Genomic DNA, 18,408 nt, shown 5'->3' on the forward strand with positions numbered 1-18,408 from the left:
GATTTTGCTTGTTTGCCTTTTTCACTTCTCCCCATAAAGACGAAGGGCTTTAATTTATCCTGACTCTGGCTGACTCCCAGGGTCCTCCTGGTCACAAATTCCTTCCTCCTCCAAGGAGGCTAGCTCATACTTTACAACTTATTATTATTTAATTAGTAATGATACCAATGATAGTATTGTTAACTATTAGTACAATGATAGTTTAGATTTTTAATTTCCCATTTATCATCCCAAAGTATGTATGTATGTATATGTACATATATATATATATATATGAAAGACATTCAATATAGCAAAATCAGCAATGAAAGATACAGAAGAGATGGTATAGTCACAGAAAAGTAATTCTCATAAAAAAAAAAGTGAAATCAGTCTTACTAGGCTATTGTTCCTGCTATTACTTCTCCCTGAATTTTATTCATATAGGCAGTGGTCTTATTGGTAGTAGGAAAGGGGCAGACCAATATTATTCATTCAGGCTGCAGTATAAAATACAAATTTTTAGTTGACTCTAGAAATGTACTTGGGGACCTTTATTTCTAAGATTGCTAGACTCCTGTGAGTCAGACCAGCCTCAAAGTTTGAGCCAGAAGAAATTTCATGAACTCTAAATATCACATAAGAAAATTGACCAGTGGGTAGCTAGATGGTACAGTAGATAGAGCACCAACCCTGAATTCATGAAGACCTGAATTCAAAGCTGTCCCCAGACACAACACATTCTAGCTGTGTGACTTTGTGCAAGTCACTTATCCCAGATTACCTCAATTCATCAAAAAAGGAAAACAAAACAAAAGAAAAAAAATGACAAATCTTACTAGGCACCTGTTAGGGGGAACAGTGAAATGATCTAGTCATTCTAGAAAACAATTTAAAACTATGCCCCCAAGTTACCAAACTACTTATCCTTTGACCTAGATATACTGCTATAAAGTCTATATACTAAAAAGATCAAAGAAAGAGGGAAAGGGTTTATATGTACAAAAATATTTTTAGCAGCTCTTCTTTCATAATAGCCTGAAAATAGAAACCAAAAGTTTACCGGCATAACTATGAATAGATAGAGAAATTGTGATATAGTAATATAATATGGTTTTATTGAAGCAGCTAAGTGGCTAGTGTTCTGGGTCTGAAGACAGGAAAACTTGATTCCAAATCTCCCCTCAGAGAATCCAAGAAAGTTCACTTAACCTCCATTTTCTTCATCTGTTAAATGGTGATAATGATAGTACTTATATCACAAAGTTTATTTGAAGATTATATGAATGATATTAATGAAGTGCTAATCATAGTGCTGGCACTTCATGAATGCTTGTTTCCTTTCCTCTTTCCCTTTATTCTGCTATAAGAAATGCCATAATGGACAATTTCAAAGGAATTTATATCAGCTGCTATTAATTAATGCAATACTTCATTGAGTAGAGTGAATAAATTAGAGCATGCACTAAGACAAGAACTACATGGAGAAAATAAGTTTGAAAAATTTTAAAACTTTAATCAATACAATGATAAATTTATAGTTCAAAATAAAAAAAGGAAATCTTGTACCTAATTTCTACTGGAAAGGAGATGTACTTAAATATAGAATGAAAAATGAATTTTTGAACCTGAACAATGTAGGAATTTTATTTGTGATAGACAATTAGTTTAACAGTTCATTTTGGGATCTTTGAAAAAGACATTGTAAATGCTTGTAAGTATTAAAGTTAGTAATAAATGGTAAATAATAGATAATCATTTGAGGAGGTGGGGTTAAAGGAAAAATATGATTTCAGAAATGAGTGTAAGTGAAAACAAATCCATCAGTAATACACACACACACACACACACACACACACATATGATCCTATCTTAAAGTTTGTCTAAAAATGAAGATGTAAGATTGAATTTCAGTACCTGATACAATAAAATAAAAAAGAAAAAAATATATGCAAATAAGTTAAGAGAATTTTTTGGAGTAGTAAAAAAAATAAAAACAAAATAAAACACCATGTAATGGGCTGAGGCTCAAGTTGATATACTGAGGTCCCAAGCACGTGAGGCTAAATAGTAATTGGACCATACTCTATTAATATATAAGCTTGGAGAAAGAATGGCCCCTGCCCACTCCTTGCGCAAGTCCTGATGTGTTGTATAGGAAATAATGATTTTGGTGGGTGGAGGCAGGGGAGTGGAAAAGGAAGGGGAAGGAGAGACTGCTTGCATTGCCATTGTGACGGCCTTTCAGCTCAGATCCCCCTCTGTTAGCTGGCTTCCTGTCGCAGCTGCCCATGTTGCTATCTCAATCTTCCTTGCCCATATTGCTATCGCAATCCTTATTCACTTCTTCACTTCAATAAAGATTGAAGATTATTCTCTTAACCTGAATTCCTGACTCTGGCTGATTTTAAATACATGGTCATCACATTTGGCACCCAACGTGGGGCTGTTTTTCATTCCCTGTGGCAAAACTGTCCATTTATATCTCTTATAAGGTTCATAAGTTAACGCTGGACACTGAAAAGGCAAATCTTTTCATATCCTCCTTATCCAGAGGGATAAAATAGAAACAATTCTTAATATCAATGACCCAAAGAGGCCACTCTCTAGGCAATTGAGAAGGAGATGTAAGTCTAGGCTGAAGAGTTCCCATAGTTTCCATCTGTTCATTCACTTTTCTTAAATCAGTGAGCATCCTCCATTTTCCTGATTTCTTTTCTACAACTAACATTGGGGAATTCCAAGGACTTAGAGAAGTTGTAAATGCCCTTGTTCAAGCTGCTCCTGTACTATATCTAATAAGGCCTGAATTTTATCGCTACCTAAGGGCCACTGTTCTATCCACACTGGTGTGTCAATTTTTCACTGGATAGGAACAGGTGAAAGTGTTGGCAGGCCTTCAACAGCAGCCCTGCTTAAAAAACTGAAGTACTCATTTTTAACCCTAATTGTTGTAAAACATCTCTTCCCCACAGATTGATGGGGATTTTTTCAACTATAAAAGGAGTAAAAACTCCTGTTTTGCCTTCAAAAGTCCATCTCATAGGGACAGCACTGACTTCAGCTGCTTTTGATCCTCCTACTCCAGACATGTAGGTGTCTGCTTTAATCTTTGGCCAGTGACTGGGCCAATTGGCACCTCTAATAACTGTACGATCTGCACCTATGTCTACCAATCCTTCCAATGGTAGGCCATCTATATAGATTGTGAGCATAGGTTGGTCAGCTGTTACAACTGCTGTCCAGTATATTCCTGGATTTTGTGGTCTGGAGTCAGGATCTGGGTGACTATCACCAGGTTGCTTATTAGGATTCTGTATGAGTAAATCTGATGCTACTACTTCTCCTGGGTGATAAGTCACACATTGTCTACCTGTATTAGTGACTGGGATATTATCTACACATTCCCCAGTTTCCCACATCAGTGTGTGGATAGACACTGTTTTGTATGTATAAAAAGGAGGTGAAATGGTCAAGCCTACTGTGCCTGGAGGTAAGGGATCCATAGGCTGGAGAGGAACAGATTTCACCTCTCCATGGGGTATCTCAGTTGTCCTAGCTGCATACAGCTCTATTCTCCCCAATTATAATTCCTTTCTGCCATCAGGTTGCTTCCTGGCTGGTTGACTGTGTAATCCCCTTCTCCCATCATATGGCTTTCTGGCTGATTGGTCATGTCTGGGTACTGGACTTCTAGGCACTCTCTGGGTGCACCATTGGCTGCCATCATGCCCCAAGTGTTTTTTTGCCTTGGGCCCTGGGGCTGGACCCCTCATCCCATTTCCCAGAATCAGTCTACATTCTGAGGCCCAATGGAAGCCTCTGTTGCATTTTGGACATGGGTATTGGGTCTTGTTCTCCCACCTTGTTTTCCCATTCTATCTCTATACCAACATTGAGCTTTCAGATGCCCTACTTTTCCACACTGAAAGCATCTACGAATCTCTCTGGAAGTCCTTTGCCAGGAGGGACTCTGTCTTCCCATGTTTGGATTTTGGGAAGTCTGCATCATAGCCTGGCTATAAAAGGCACCTGTGCCCACTGTGGCACAGCATCTTATAAGCTCCTCTAAAGGAGCATCCTTGCTCAGTACTAATATAATTCTTCTGCAAACCTCATTAGCATTTTCCTTAGCAAGTTGCCTTATCAAAATTTCTGTTATTGCATTTTCTCCATTTGTTCTTGTGATAGCTGTCTGCAAACATCCCACAAAGTCAGCAAAGGGTTCATTTGGCCCTTGTGTTATTTTTGTGAAGGCCCCACCCTTGTCGTCTTTATTGTGTAGAGAAGCCCATGCTTTGATAGCATTAGCAGCAATTTGCTCATATGCTGCTATAGAGTAATTAATTTGTACTGAGACATCTCCATAAGGCCCTACACCTGTTAGTAGGTCACAGGTGATAGCAGCATGAACTCCACTTTGACTATTTTGTTGGGCTTGTATCCTACAGAGCTCACTATGTTCAGAAAGCCACAAGTAGTTTTGTCCAGGTTCTAGGCATATCCTTGTTATAGATTTCCAGTCATTAGGGGTCAAGATTTCAAAAGCCAAATTCTGTAATAACATCTTAACATAAGCTGATGTAGCCCCATAAAGAGTGCAAGTTTTTTTTTTTTCAGGTCTTTGAGGATTTCTATATCAAAAGGAGAGTCTCTTCTACTTTCTTGACCTGAAGAATTAAACTGTTGAATTACTGGAAAAATGTGATGTTGAAATTCTGATACTTTTTTCCCTTCCTCTTTGGCCTTAATAAGTCCCTTTTGCAATCTACTCACAGGAGCAGCTGGATGCTGTGGGGGGAAGGGGGGGAGGTGCTGGATGTTGGTGGGGAGGTGCTGGTGCTCTCACTGCGCCCCCCCACTACCCCTCCTCCCTCCATCCCGGAGGGTGGAGTTGATGAAGGAGAGTCAATTACCTGCTCCTTAGGTGGGGCTGAAGCTGCCTCAGATTCACCCCACCCTTGAGCCTCACTTAAGTCTCCATGCCCTGTGGGGATATGGCCATTAATCTGTTCTTTGTCTTCCTCCTTTATCTCAGGCTTCCCCATTTGGCTATTCCTAGAGTTTTTTTCCTTTTCTACTAGACTTATATGGTATTTTAAGGCCAACTGTATTATATTGTATAAATAGAATGCCTCGATGGAAATTGAATGAGGACCGTTTTCATTGTAATATGAGGGGAGCTGTTGACCAATCAATGCCCAGTTATCTAGAGAGATTTGCTCTTCCTCTAAGAACCAAGAGGAGGTGTGTTTTAATGTACCCAGAAGTCTAGCTGCCTGTTCCCAAGTTATAAGTAGCCCTTGATCTTCTATCAGCTTAAGCAGGCTTTCTATAGCACCACTACTGGGTGGGGCTGGGGGTGTGGGGTTGGGGTGGGGTATGGAGAATCTTTAGCTAGGATCTGTCCCATTTCAGCCAAAAAAGGTTACTGATTTAGTCTTTAAGAAAATAAGTACCCTGTTTGTTTTATACTCACCTAAGTTCTTGGTCACTGAAGACTTCTTCAGTGAAAGTAGGGTCCTTGGTTCCCATGCTTGGGTGCCAAATGTGATGACCACGTATTTAAAATCAGCCGGAGTCAGGAATTCAGGTTAAGGGGAAAATCTTCAGTCTTTATTGAAGTGTACTATTAACTTTTTGATTTTTGACAAAGATGTACTGGCTCTGGCAGACAGATTTTATAACCCACCGGAAGGGCAGTGGCCAGTGCAAGCAGCTCCACTATCTTTAGATAATCACCAGATGATGTGGAGAGACCCAGAAAGTGGTGAATGGAAGGGACCAGATAGGCAAACTGCTTGGGGGAGAGGGTTTGCTTGTATCTCTAGAGGTGGAGAAGGAATCAGATGGGTGCCAACAAGCTGTATTCGCCTTGTCCATCACAGAGAGACAGAGCAGACCCTTAAAACAAAGGAGAAGACCCAAGAAATATTGGGTGATTCTGTTGCTGATTGTGCTCACCATTGAAAGAGCGTGGCAGTTATGGAGTTTGACTCATGGACATAGAAAACTGTTGGACTTCAAAGCCCTCAGGAATTATTGGATTCTCTGAGACATGATGAAAATGTTGTAGGACTTGAAAACCCTCAGGAATCATTGGATCCTTTAAGACATAAGACTTGAAAGCCCTCAGGAATCATTAAATTTTCTGAGAAATGATAAGACTCTTACAGGACTTTAAAATCTGCTGGAATCATTGGATTCCCTAATATATAAAAAGACATTTGCAGGACTTCAAAAACTTGGGGGGATCATTGGATTCCCTGATATGTGAAGCAATAGACAATAGATTGGTTTTGGACTATCTCTTGGCTGCTGAAGAAGGCGTATGTGTGGCTGCTGTTTACATACTCTCCTTCTAGGACTTCTGGCAATCTTTTACAACACAATGTTGTTTTATATTGTTTGTTATATCGTTACTTGGGTTTATAATTCATGTTTGTTACACCACGTCAAGCCTGCACTGACTATGGGTAGAGTCATCACTAATAGCCTCTGCGTTATTGCCATGTGCTTGTGTAATACTTCCCATGCTGATGGGTTTGTGCATAATAAGACCCTTCAGCCCAGAATCCCGCTAGCAGCCCCCACTTCCCTCTGGTGCTTTTCATCTCCCTTCCTGAGATGTCAGGGTGAGCGTGATTATCTCCTTTTTAATACTTTCACCTCCCTTCCTGAGAAGTCAGGGGGGTCGTGATCACCTCATTTTCGGTGCTTTCACCTCCTTTCCTGAGAAGTCAGGGAGGGTGTGATCACCTCCCCTTGGGGGCTCTGACCTCCCTGAGGAGTCAGGGATGGCATGACCACCTGTGTTCTAAAACAAAAGAAAGCAGGAGATGTAATGGGCTGAGGCTCAAGTTGATGCACTGAGGTCCCAAGCACATGAAGCTAAATAGTAATTGGACCATATTCTATTAATATATAAGCTTGGAGAAAGAATGGCCCCCACCCACTCTTTGTGCAAGTCCTGATGTGTTGTATAGGAAATGACGATTTTGGTGGGTGGAGGCAGGGGAGTGGAAAAGGAAGGGGAAGGAGAGACTGCTCACATTGCCATTGCGACGGCCTTTCAGCTCAGATCAACCTCTGTTAGCTGGCTTCCTGTTGCAGCTGCCCATATTGCTATCGCAATCCTTTTTCACCTCTTCAATAAAGATTGAAGATTTTCCCCTTAACCTGAATTCCTGACTCCAGCTGATTTTAAATACATGGTCATCACAACACCATCAGTTGGACACACAAAGGGGAAAAAAATAGCTCTCTGTTGAAAAATTGCTTCTGAACAGTGTAGAAATGGAAGTACTTTGACCAGTTCGAATAGCTGAGAAGAATACTGGGAGACATCATATCTGATGATCATTGTTATTGTACCATCAGATGGAAGATGTGAAATATCTCTAACTTTTATAAGGTCATAGTCAAAAAAATAAAGAAGAAAAATTTAGCATAGGTTTTGTTTTCTTCTCTTCTCCCAATTGAAAGAAAGACCATTATGTGAAAAAAAGTGATATGGGAAATGAGTATCTCACTGAAATTATGGTAAATACTAAGCTGGAAAGTAAGTATATTTTGCGAAGACAAAGGAAAACTTCAGATTTCTAGGATATATGATGTTTTGATGCAAGGATTTCACAAGCTTGATATGAATCTACAGGGTCATGTAGCAGACAATGCCCCCAATAAAACTAAAATAAAACAAAACTCATATTACTCGAAATATAGCATTAAAAAAAAACTACCTATATATGCATACATACATACATTTGCATATATATATAGACATAATTCATATTTTTGTATATATATTATATATGTAGATATTTGTTGATGGATGGAGTATAGTGGATGGAGAGATGTTAATTGTAATAGACATTCAAAGAATGAGTATCAATAAAATTTTTATTTAATACAAATATAGGATATATAAAGCATCTTTTCATTTATTACATTATATCAAAATATGTATATAAATGCTTCTAAAGTAACTGTGGACATGATTATATCTTATATAATTTTCTCTTTATTCTTCTTTGTTTATTGAAATGTTTGTGTTGATTATTATTGAGTTCATTATAAAAAGAAAATGAAACAGAAAGAGAACAAGAAAAGGATGGCGGAAAAGAGAAAGGGTGAGAGAGAAAAAAGGGACGGAGAGTCAGTGAGTCAGAGAGAGAGAGAGAGAGAGAGAGAGAGAGAGAAAGAAACAGAGAGAGGAAGAGAGAGAGAGAGGAAAGAGAGAATATTCAAATTAAAGGAAGTAATTTAGACTTTATGTAGGAAAATGTTTTAATCATTAGAATAATTGTTATTTTAAATTGCAATAGGTCACTTTAGTAGGTGTAATAGGCTGAGGCTTGAGTTAGTAGGTGTAATGGGCTGAGGCTTGAGTTGATGCACTGAGGTCCCAAGCATGTGAGGCTAAATAGTAATTGGACCATACTCTATTAATATATATGCTTGGAGAAAGAATGGCCCCCGCCCACTCTTTGTGCAAGTCCTGATATGTTGTATAGGAAATGACATTTTTGGTGGGTGGAGGCAGGAGAGTGGAAAGGGAAGTGGAAGGAGAAACTGCTGGCTGATGTCTTGACATAGCTGCTTGCATTGCCATTGTGATGGCCTTTCATCTCCAATCCCCTCTGCTAGCTGGCTTCTTGTAGCAGCTGCCCATATTGCTGTCGCAATCTTTCTTGCCCATATTGCTATCACATTCCTTTTTCATCTCTTAACTTCAATAAAGATTGAAGATTTTTCCCTTAACCTAAATTCCTGACTCCAGCTGATTTTAAATATGCGGTCATCACAAGTAGGCACTAGATTCCTTCACACTTTAAGGAAAAAGTGGATAATCACTTGTCAGTCACATAATAGAGGGAATTCATTGTAGGGGCAGTAAATAAAGTGCAGATCTTGGAGTCAGGAAAACTCATCTTCAAATGTAGTTTAAGTCAAGAGTTGTGTGACTTTGGGCAAGTTATTTAACCCTGTTTTCCTCAGTTCTTTTATCTGTAAATGAGCTAGAGAAGGAACCAATCTATATCTTTGCCAAAAAAAACCCAAATGGAGTTAATGGGGTTGAACCCTGAAACTGTCCAAACTCTACTGTGAAAGAGGCCCAACCTTCAGGGCAGTTAAGTAGTCTCATTCAGTTGGAGATCATGGCCATGGATAGTGTTCAAACCCTCTCTTGGGCGGAAGATTTATCCAGAATCACTCCCAGTAGCTCAAACTCTCAAGATAAGTAATCTCTTTTCAATTGGAGATTTAGGCCCGGGGCATTGTCACCATTGACTCACAAACTCCCAGTTAAGTAATCTCATTTAATTTTGAATTGAATTGAAGTCTCAGCCAGCTAATAAAAGACAATTCTGAACCCTGAATCTTTGCAAAATGTCCTAGACAGGACTTTGCCTATTAAGAAGTCTGTCTTCCCAGCAAGCTGGTTTCTCAGTGCCTATACATCTCTTTTTGCCGCATAGATTTTGCGTTTGCAAATGCTTTCCCATAGGACCTGAGCCTCTGACCAGAAGGGGATCTCTCACACCAATTCTCACACCTCATCCCAACTATCAGTAAACTCATCGGAGTCATAAAGAATTGGATGTAACTGAAAAATGACTGAACAACAGTAACAGAGGCAATTCTCAGTCACACATAGCTTAGATTATGCTTGTTTCTTTGTTTTGGAGTGTATGCACAATTCTTGAATTTTTGAAGGTACACAGAAAAGGGAAACCAGGATACTGAAAGAATCTGAAAATGTGTCTTATGAGTATTAATTGACGGAAATATGAATATTTAGTCTGTAGAACAAAAGATTTAGAGAGAACACCATTGTAGTTTCCAAATATTTGATGGATGCAATTTATCTATTTATTTATTTATTTTTAATATTTTATTTTATTTTATAATAACTTTATATTGACAGAATCCATGCCAGGGTAATTTTTTTTACAACATTATCCCTTGTACTTGATTCTGTTCCGATTTTTCCCCTCCCTCCCTCCACCCCCTCCCCTAGATGGCAAGCAGTCCTATATATGTTAGATATGTTGCAGTATATCCTAGATACAATATATGTTTGCAGAACCAAGCAGTTCTCTTGTTGCACAGGGAGAATTGGATTCAGAAGGTAAAAACAACTCGGAAAGAAAAACAAAAATGCAAATCGTTCGCATTCGTTTCCCAGTGTTCTTTCTTTGGGTGTAGCTGCTTCTGTCCATCATTTATCAATTGAACCTGAGTCTTTGTCAAAGAAATCCACTTCCATCAGAATACATCCTCATACAATATCGTTGTCGAAGTGTATAATGATTTCCTGGTTCTGCTCATTTCACTTAGCATCAGTTCATGTAAGTCTCTCCAAGACTCTCTGTATTCATCCTGTTGGTCATTTCTTACAGAACAATAATATTCCATAACATTCATATACCACAATTTACCCAGCCATTCTCCAATTGATGGGCATCCATTCATTTTCCAGTTTCTAGCCACTATAAACAGGGCTGCCACAAACATTTTGGCACATATAGGTCCCTTTCCCTTCTTTAGTATTTCTTTGGGATATAAGCCCAATAGAAACACTGCTGGATCAAAGGGTATGCACAATTTGATAACTTTTTGGGCATAATTCCAGATTGCTCTCCAGAATGGTTGGATTCGTTCACAGTTCCACCAACAATGCATCAGTGTCCCAGTTTTCCCACATCCCCTCCAACATTCATCATTATTTTTTCCTGTCATCTTAGCCAATCTGACAGTGTGTAGTGGTATCTCAGAGGTGTCTTAATTTGCATTTCTCTGATCAATAATGATTTGGAACACTCTTTCATATGAGTGGTAATAGTTTCAATTTCATCATCTGAAAATTGTCTGTTCATATCCTTTGACCATTTATCAATTGGAGAATGGCTTGATTTCTTATAAATTTGAGTCAGTTCTCTATATATTTTGGAAATGAGGCCTTTATCAGAACCTTTAACTGTGAAGATGTTTTGATGGGATGCAATTTAAAAATAGAATGGAATTATTCGGGAGCAAAAGAAGTGTTTTGTTTTATTTTGATCTCTGAATCTCATCAAAAAGCTATGTGATGGCTATTTAGGAATACCATTATTGGGGGAGGGGTGCCCATTCAAACATAAACTACAGTACACTGAGGTTTCTTCTAATTCTATGACTATCCTATTCCATCTTTAAGAAAAAAACAAAAACAAAAAACAAAACAAAACAAAACAAAAAAACCAATGAAGCCTGATATGTAACAACTATTACCAGAGAAGTAACAGAATCGAAGGAAACAGATATTTTTGCACACAATCAATATCAGAATTTGTTTTGTTTCATAATGAATATTTATTATAATTTTATTTTCTTTATTGATAATTTGGGAAGTAAATGAGTAAGAAAGAAAATAAGTGAGTGTTTATCAATCAGGGAATTTTAGGTAGAAGGAAATAAAGAATTATAGATGGAAAAAAGAAAACAAAATAGATTATTTTAAGATCTATTTTAATTCTAAAAGCTCTTGAATATACAATCTCCAATTGAAAAGAGATTACTTATCTTGAGAGTTTGAGCTACTGGGAGTGAATACAGAATTATGTTCAATTGTTGAATTTGTTGAATTGTTGAATGAGAGTGAATAACTCTCATAACTTCTGGTTTTTGGCAGTCTAATCACTTTTGATCTAGAAAAATAAATGATTATCATTGTTCTAAAACCTACACTCAGTTAGCTATCTGCATTTTTCTAATTGAATGTACTAGTGAGGTAATGACCAAATTGAGGGGAAAAGCCCCATTTCTACCTCCCCCACAATAAAAAGAATTTTCACAAAATAAGATTGTGTAACTATGGAATAAAAGCTCATGACATCATTCATGACAAGTTGCTACAAGGATAGATACTGTGTGACAAAGTCAAAAGCAAATTGGTTAATTTCTCTCTTCCTCTCCATAACACCCTCAAATCCTTTTGCTCCCACCCCCATATTTATTTCCCAAGTTTTTATTTTATTATTTTTTATTAAAAGTGTAACCTGATGTTTTAGGGTTCCTTGTGCAAATCAACAGTAATCCATCCTAATGTAGTAGGAATGTGAATTCTATTTCCGATATTGCAAACTTTGTGAACTTGGACAAGGAACTTAACCTTTCCAATTAATTTTGTCTCAAGAGACAAAAGCGAGAAGAGCTTTGGATCTATACCAAGAGAAAGAAAAGTTCAAATGTTGTTTCTATCACTTACAGGCAAATGACAACAGTAGCAACAACAATAGCTAGGATTTCTATGGTGCCAAGAATTTCTATTCTTCTCCTACTGTGTGCAAAGTAGTTTACAAATATGAGCTCACTGATTCTCACAATAACCCTGGGCAGTATGTACAATTGTGATCCCCATTTCACAGTTGAAAAAACTGAGGCAAAGGTCAACAAGATCACAACGATAGTCAATGTCTGAGGCCATATGTAAACTCAACTCCTTCTGACTCTGGCCCTGATCCTCTGTTGTCTAATGTTACATGTAATTTTTCCTACTTAGAATGATAGGATTTTAAACTGCAAAGAACCTAGAGGTATTCAAGTACAGTTTTCTTGTTTCACAGAAAAGAAACGTAGGCCCAGAAGTTAAATGACATGCCCAATTTTTAGAGGTGATAGTGGACTTATTTGTTATAATTTTTCCTCACATTTAACTAGGTCCCTAAGTTTTGGGAAACATGAAACATAACTCACCTTACTTTTGTTTTACTAAATTGTGATGTAGGAACTACAAAGATAATTATTTTCATTAGACATGAGACAACTGAGACTAAGAGATAGTATGTTTTCCCAGGATTACAAAGCTTTTAAGTGCCTAAAGCAGGGTTTGAATTCATTCCCCTATCTCATCAGTCCAATACAATATCAATAACCCAGCTGTTCTTATTCCAAAGTTATACCTTTTTTTCTTGAACTGTTCCTGCATGATGTATATAAGCAAACTATAAAGAACTTTACATGTCAACCATTAATGTCTTACAGCCTTGTTATTACAAAAGACTTTAGTGTATTTTAAAGTGATAAAGATATAAAGGTTACTATTTAGAGAAGATATTGAAATAACTGACTTTTAAAATCCCTTCTAGATTTCACATTCTGAATTTTTCTATTCCCCCAGGGTCTTGCTTCCTTAAAGCAAACTCAGAGGTTATTGGTCCAACCATGGAAATATTGGCTATGCTCTAATTGAATCCATGCCTCCCAGTTCAAGTTCAGTTAACATCTCCATTATCCTGTTGCTTTATTAGCTTCTCACATACATTTTAGGTATAGAGAAAATGTGAATTAATAAAATGATGAATCAGTAATTTCCTTAAGGTCAGTTTAAATGCTACTGCATACAGAAAATATATTCTCATCTTCCCAGAGCTCCAGAATTTTATTTTGTATATATTTTATGTGCCTATTTTTATTTATTTGCTTATTATTTGTATACTTATTTGCTTAAGATATATTACTTATTTCCAATAGAATATGATCTCCTTGAAATTTAGGATTCTTTTTTTTTCTTTTCCTATTCTCTGTATCACAGTGCTTAGTACAATGCATAGACTATTAGTGCTTATAGATTTAGTCTCCTCATGATGCTTATATTTCACCTATATTAGCATGTATACTTTATACTATATTTCAGTTATTGTGCCACAGTTCCCTTTTATTGTTCTGCCTCAGTTTCCCTGAAATGTTCTGCCTCAATTTCTTTTATTGTTCTACTTAAATCCCCCTGGTTGCAACACCTCCCCCTCCTGATCCTTAGGACTGAGATAATTAGGGCTGTGGTCACTCTGGCATTCCAAAAGATAAAACTCCAGATGTCCTATCTCAGATAACTAATTGTCATTGTCTACCTCTATCTCTTCAGACCTCCTGGGTCTAGTTTGACTATCTCCTTTACTCCCAATTTGTAAGAATTTATGGTCCTAGCCCCAGTCTATCACAACTAGATTGATGATCCCTTATTGAAGAGTCCCACTCACCAGAGTTTGGACTCCACGCCCCTACCTTGGACACTACTCCACTTGCTTAGAGCCACGTGTGTATATATTTCATGGGAACCTCACATTCCTTGCTGGATGCTTTGAGACATCAGCCCTGGGGGAATATGTGCCAGCACAATCTCTCCCTCTAAAATAAAATATTAAAAACTCTTTAATCTCTATCTTGACTTAGTTTTTCTGGTATTACACAGTAAAAGGCAAAATGTGATAGAAAAATCAATTAATCTGGGTCAAATAGCCCACAGCCTTTTCTATTTCATAAACATTAAAAAAAAAAAAAGTTTTGCATAGTGCAGTAATCAGTTAAAAAATCAGTAAACTGTTTCTGAGCAGAATACATGCACAGAGGGCAAAATCTATACACTCTAACTATATGATATATATATTTCATTTTATTTCAACTGTTTTTACAAATGTTTAATTTTAAGATTTAAAATATTTAACAATAGTTTATTAGAGATATTAACTAAAGGAAAAATAAATATTAATCTCAATAAGCAGGCTAACTGTCCAAAGATGCTTAGTTTGTTTCAAAATGGGTACAGATCTTGGGAAAACTTCTCCAAGTGAAATACATTTAAATCCCAATGAGGTGATAATTGCTTAAAAACAAACAAACAAACAAACAAACAACAAAACATACAGGACTATTTTTGTACATGTTCAAAATTAGAGAGAGAAAGATGCTGACACAAAGTTTTATGGGGGGGAGCAATATGCTAATCTATTTCCCCTAAGCAATAAAGCCTGTTTTTTTTTTTTTTTTGTTTGTTTTTTTTTTTTTTTTTGGAAAGGCAACAGATCTCTCTGTCATTAACCCAAAGGATTAAGTTCAGAATGTACCTTCCTTGAGGCAGTTTCATGGTAACCCTGGTGATATTGATATCCTGGTCACTTAGTGGCATAAACAGTTTCTCCCAAATGAGGACAGGGCTCTTCATACTTGGAAGATATCGGAAGACTATAGGAGTCACTATATCTTACCCTACTGACATATGTTTCCATAAGAGACAAAAGGGAATATAATCATTCAAGATAAGTCTTAGAGTGTATTTATTGCTTATTCTTACTATTTTATGGCTAACAACCTATTTTTGTGAACTCTTAAATATAGTGCCTCATTTGGTCACAATATCAAACTGAACTAATATGATACTGCTGAGAATAAATCTTATTCATTATTAACAGCCAGGATGAAGTATTCTCCTATCATTCCTCAATAAGATGCAAATGGCCAGAAAAATCAGAAACCAAATGTACCAAGAGGGGAAAGGCAAAAAAAGAAACAAAAGCATAAGAAAAAAAATTAGATTTAGATTCTAGATTAAATGTAAGAAATAACTTGGAATTATTTGAGAGCCAATAATTTGAGCTGTTGAGGTGTGAGAAATGAGGGGTAAGAGATATCTTAACAGCAATGGAGTCCCCAGGCCAGTGTCACAGGTTTTTGAGAAGAATTCCCAATACTGATCTGCAGAGGAGGTTTGTGGCTAAAAAAAAAAAAAAAGTATTTATTACACTGAGAAACAACTTTCTCAATGGGTGGTTAAATCTCCATAGGAATTTAGCAAAGATTTGGGCTATGCCTTTGGTTATATTAGGTTTCTATAGCTGGGGTCTAGGGAATGTTCTCCAGATGAATTTGAAGGACTAATCAATAATGGGTGGCAATTATGCCCCAGGCCAAGGTCTCCAAATGAATTGTAGGTGGAGATTATTATGGGAGTTTCCCCTAGGAACAGGAGGGTGGGGCTGGTCCCAAAGGTCCAGGGGGTTGAGATTTAGGATTTTTCCAACCCAGGTCTATACCCCCCAAAGATCAGGGGGATAGTTTACATCACAATTTCAATACTAATTTTGTATGTCTAAGTAGTTTGCAGCTGGCAAATTAATATTAATATGTTTTTTTTTTCCTCTGAAAATTAACATAAAAAAATCTCTTGTCAGTGAACAGGGACTCAAGATAATTGGCAACTATCTTCACTGATTTTGTCATTCATCAAATATTTGCTAAAGGCTTGACATGTTGATAATTATATCCTAAATACTGTATTAAATACAAAGCCAAGAAAGACAGGTTTCTTTCAAAAAAGATTGCAATTTACTTGGGAAAAGACAGGATTTATTGAAAAAGTATAGGGAAATTTTCAAAGAAATTCTGGTAAGTAAAAATTATTCCAATTCTTTTTGACTAAGGTGAAAATAGAATACTATACAGGAAGGGATGAATGAAGAGGAACATAAGGAGCAAGTGGAGTGGGGGAATGTAAGGGTCACTTTGGAAGGGAATAAAATTAATGTTATTTAAAAAGAAACTATCAGGCCTTCTAACTTCACCTCAAAGGTACATGTATACTAATGTGTGAAACACAAAAATTGCTTAGAGTTCTGAGGGAATAGAGGAAGTACATGATAAATATTTTTGCTATTATTGGTACAAATCTTTCTACTATTTTAATGAGTAAAGACTGAAAAAAACCTTCTTAGAATTATAGAGCTTTAGAAACTAGAGCCTCCTTAGAGATCAGCTACTTTAATTTATTCACTCTTGTAGTATATTTCTTTAAATTCCATGCAGGGGATCTTTAGAAGTCTTCCTATGAACAAAACATATAATAATAGTTGTTAAAATTTAAAGACAGGACTAGATACCTGCAGCCATTTTGTAATTCTGGTTGTGTCTCTCATTAATTATTTTTAAAATAATTTATTGATTAATTTTTGGTTTTTACATCACCACAATATTTCACATATTCGTCTCCTACTCAGAGAATCTTTTCATATGACAAAGCAATTTTTAAATAAAGGGAAAAAGTGGTTGATACATTAAAAAAAAAGTCCAAAAACATGTACAATATGAAACATGTGTGTAACTCTCACTTCCATGAAGGGATAGTTTGAAAGAATCTTCTCTTATTTCTTGATTCCAATCTCACTTTCTATTTATAATTTTGTTACATTTTCTTTTGACATTTCATGTATAACATTTTTCCTTTTTTTTTTTTTTTAACATTGTGGCAGTTATGGTGTATAGTGGTTTTTTTTGGTCTCTGCTTTTTTCACTCTGCATCAGTTCATATAAAACTTTCCACTTCTTTGTATTTATCACATCCATTATTTTTTATAGAACAGGGCTATTTTCTTATTCATATATTACAATTTCTTAAGCCATTCCCCAATCACTGGCATCTATTTTCTTTCCAATAGCCATTATAAAATAGTGCTGTTATAAATATCTTGAGTTATATAGAAACATTTTTAATGGCTCCCTTAAAGGATAAACACAATAATAGAGTCTTTGGTTAAATAGGATATGTTCATTTTAGTCACTTTATTTATTAAATTTCAAATTCCTTTCCAAGTTAATTATACTATTTTATAGCTTCCCCAAACATATATTGGTGTGCCTGTCTTGCCACAAGTCCTCCAGTATTTAGCATGGCTATTTTGGGGGGTCTTTTTTTTTTTTCTTTTTTTTAAACAGTTTTTTTTTTAATTTTTCAAAACATATGCACAGATAGTTTTTAATATTCACCATTGCAAAACCTAGTGTTCTGAATTTTTTCTCCCTCCCTTCCTCCCTTCCTCCTCTAGATGGTAAATATTTAGCGTATTTTAAACGTGCAGTTCCTCTATACATATTTCCACATTTACTATGCTGCACAAGAAAAATCAGACCCAAATGTACCATTTCATAGTCGTTTGGGCATAGTCCATATTGCTTTCCAGTATGGTTAAATCAGTTCATACCTCCACCAACAATGTATTAGTGTCACAGTTTTCCCACATTCCCTCCAACATTCATCATTATTTTTTTCATCTCATCTTAACCAATCTGAGAGATGTGTAGTGGTACCTGAGAGTTGTCTTAATTTGCGTTTCTCTGATCAGTAGTGATTTAGAGCATTTTTTATATGACTGGAAATAATTTTAATTTATTCATCTGCAAATGATCTGTTCATATCCTTTGGAATAATCTTTTTTTTTTTTTTTTTTTTTGCCAATTTGCAAAGTATGAGGTAAAACTTCAAAGTTCTTTTCATTTGCCTTTATACTATCATCTGTATTCTGGATCTTTCATAGATATTTTAGAGTTGTTTATTTGAGAAATATCTTTTTATTTTCAATGGAGAAGTAAAATACACATAACATAAATACTTATATAAAATTTATATATATATGCAAATGTACACATGAAATTTATCTACATCTATCTTTTTTTGCTTATATATCTATGTATACCAAACTAATTTTTTTTTAGAAAAATGGATACAAAGATTTTTTTTTTATCTCCCCCCATTTGCCCTCTTTCATTCCCTTCCTAGATGCATTAATTTTGTCTGTGCAGAAGCTTTTCAGTTTCAGTAAATTAAAATTATTCCTC

The sequence above is a fragment of the Antechinus flavipes genome, chromosome 2, assembly GCF_016432865.1.
Source record: "Antechinus flavipes isolate AdamAnt ecotype Samford, QLD, Australia chromosome 2, AdamAnt_v2, whole genome shotgun sequence".
Lineage (NCBI taxonomy): Eukaryota > Metazoa > Chordata > Mammalia > Dasyuromorphia > Dasyuridae > Antechinus > Antechinus flavipes.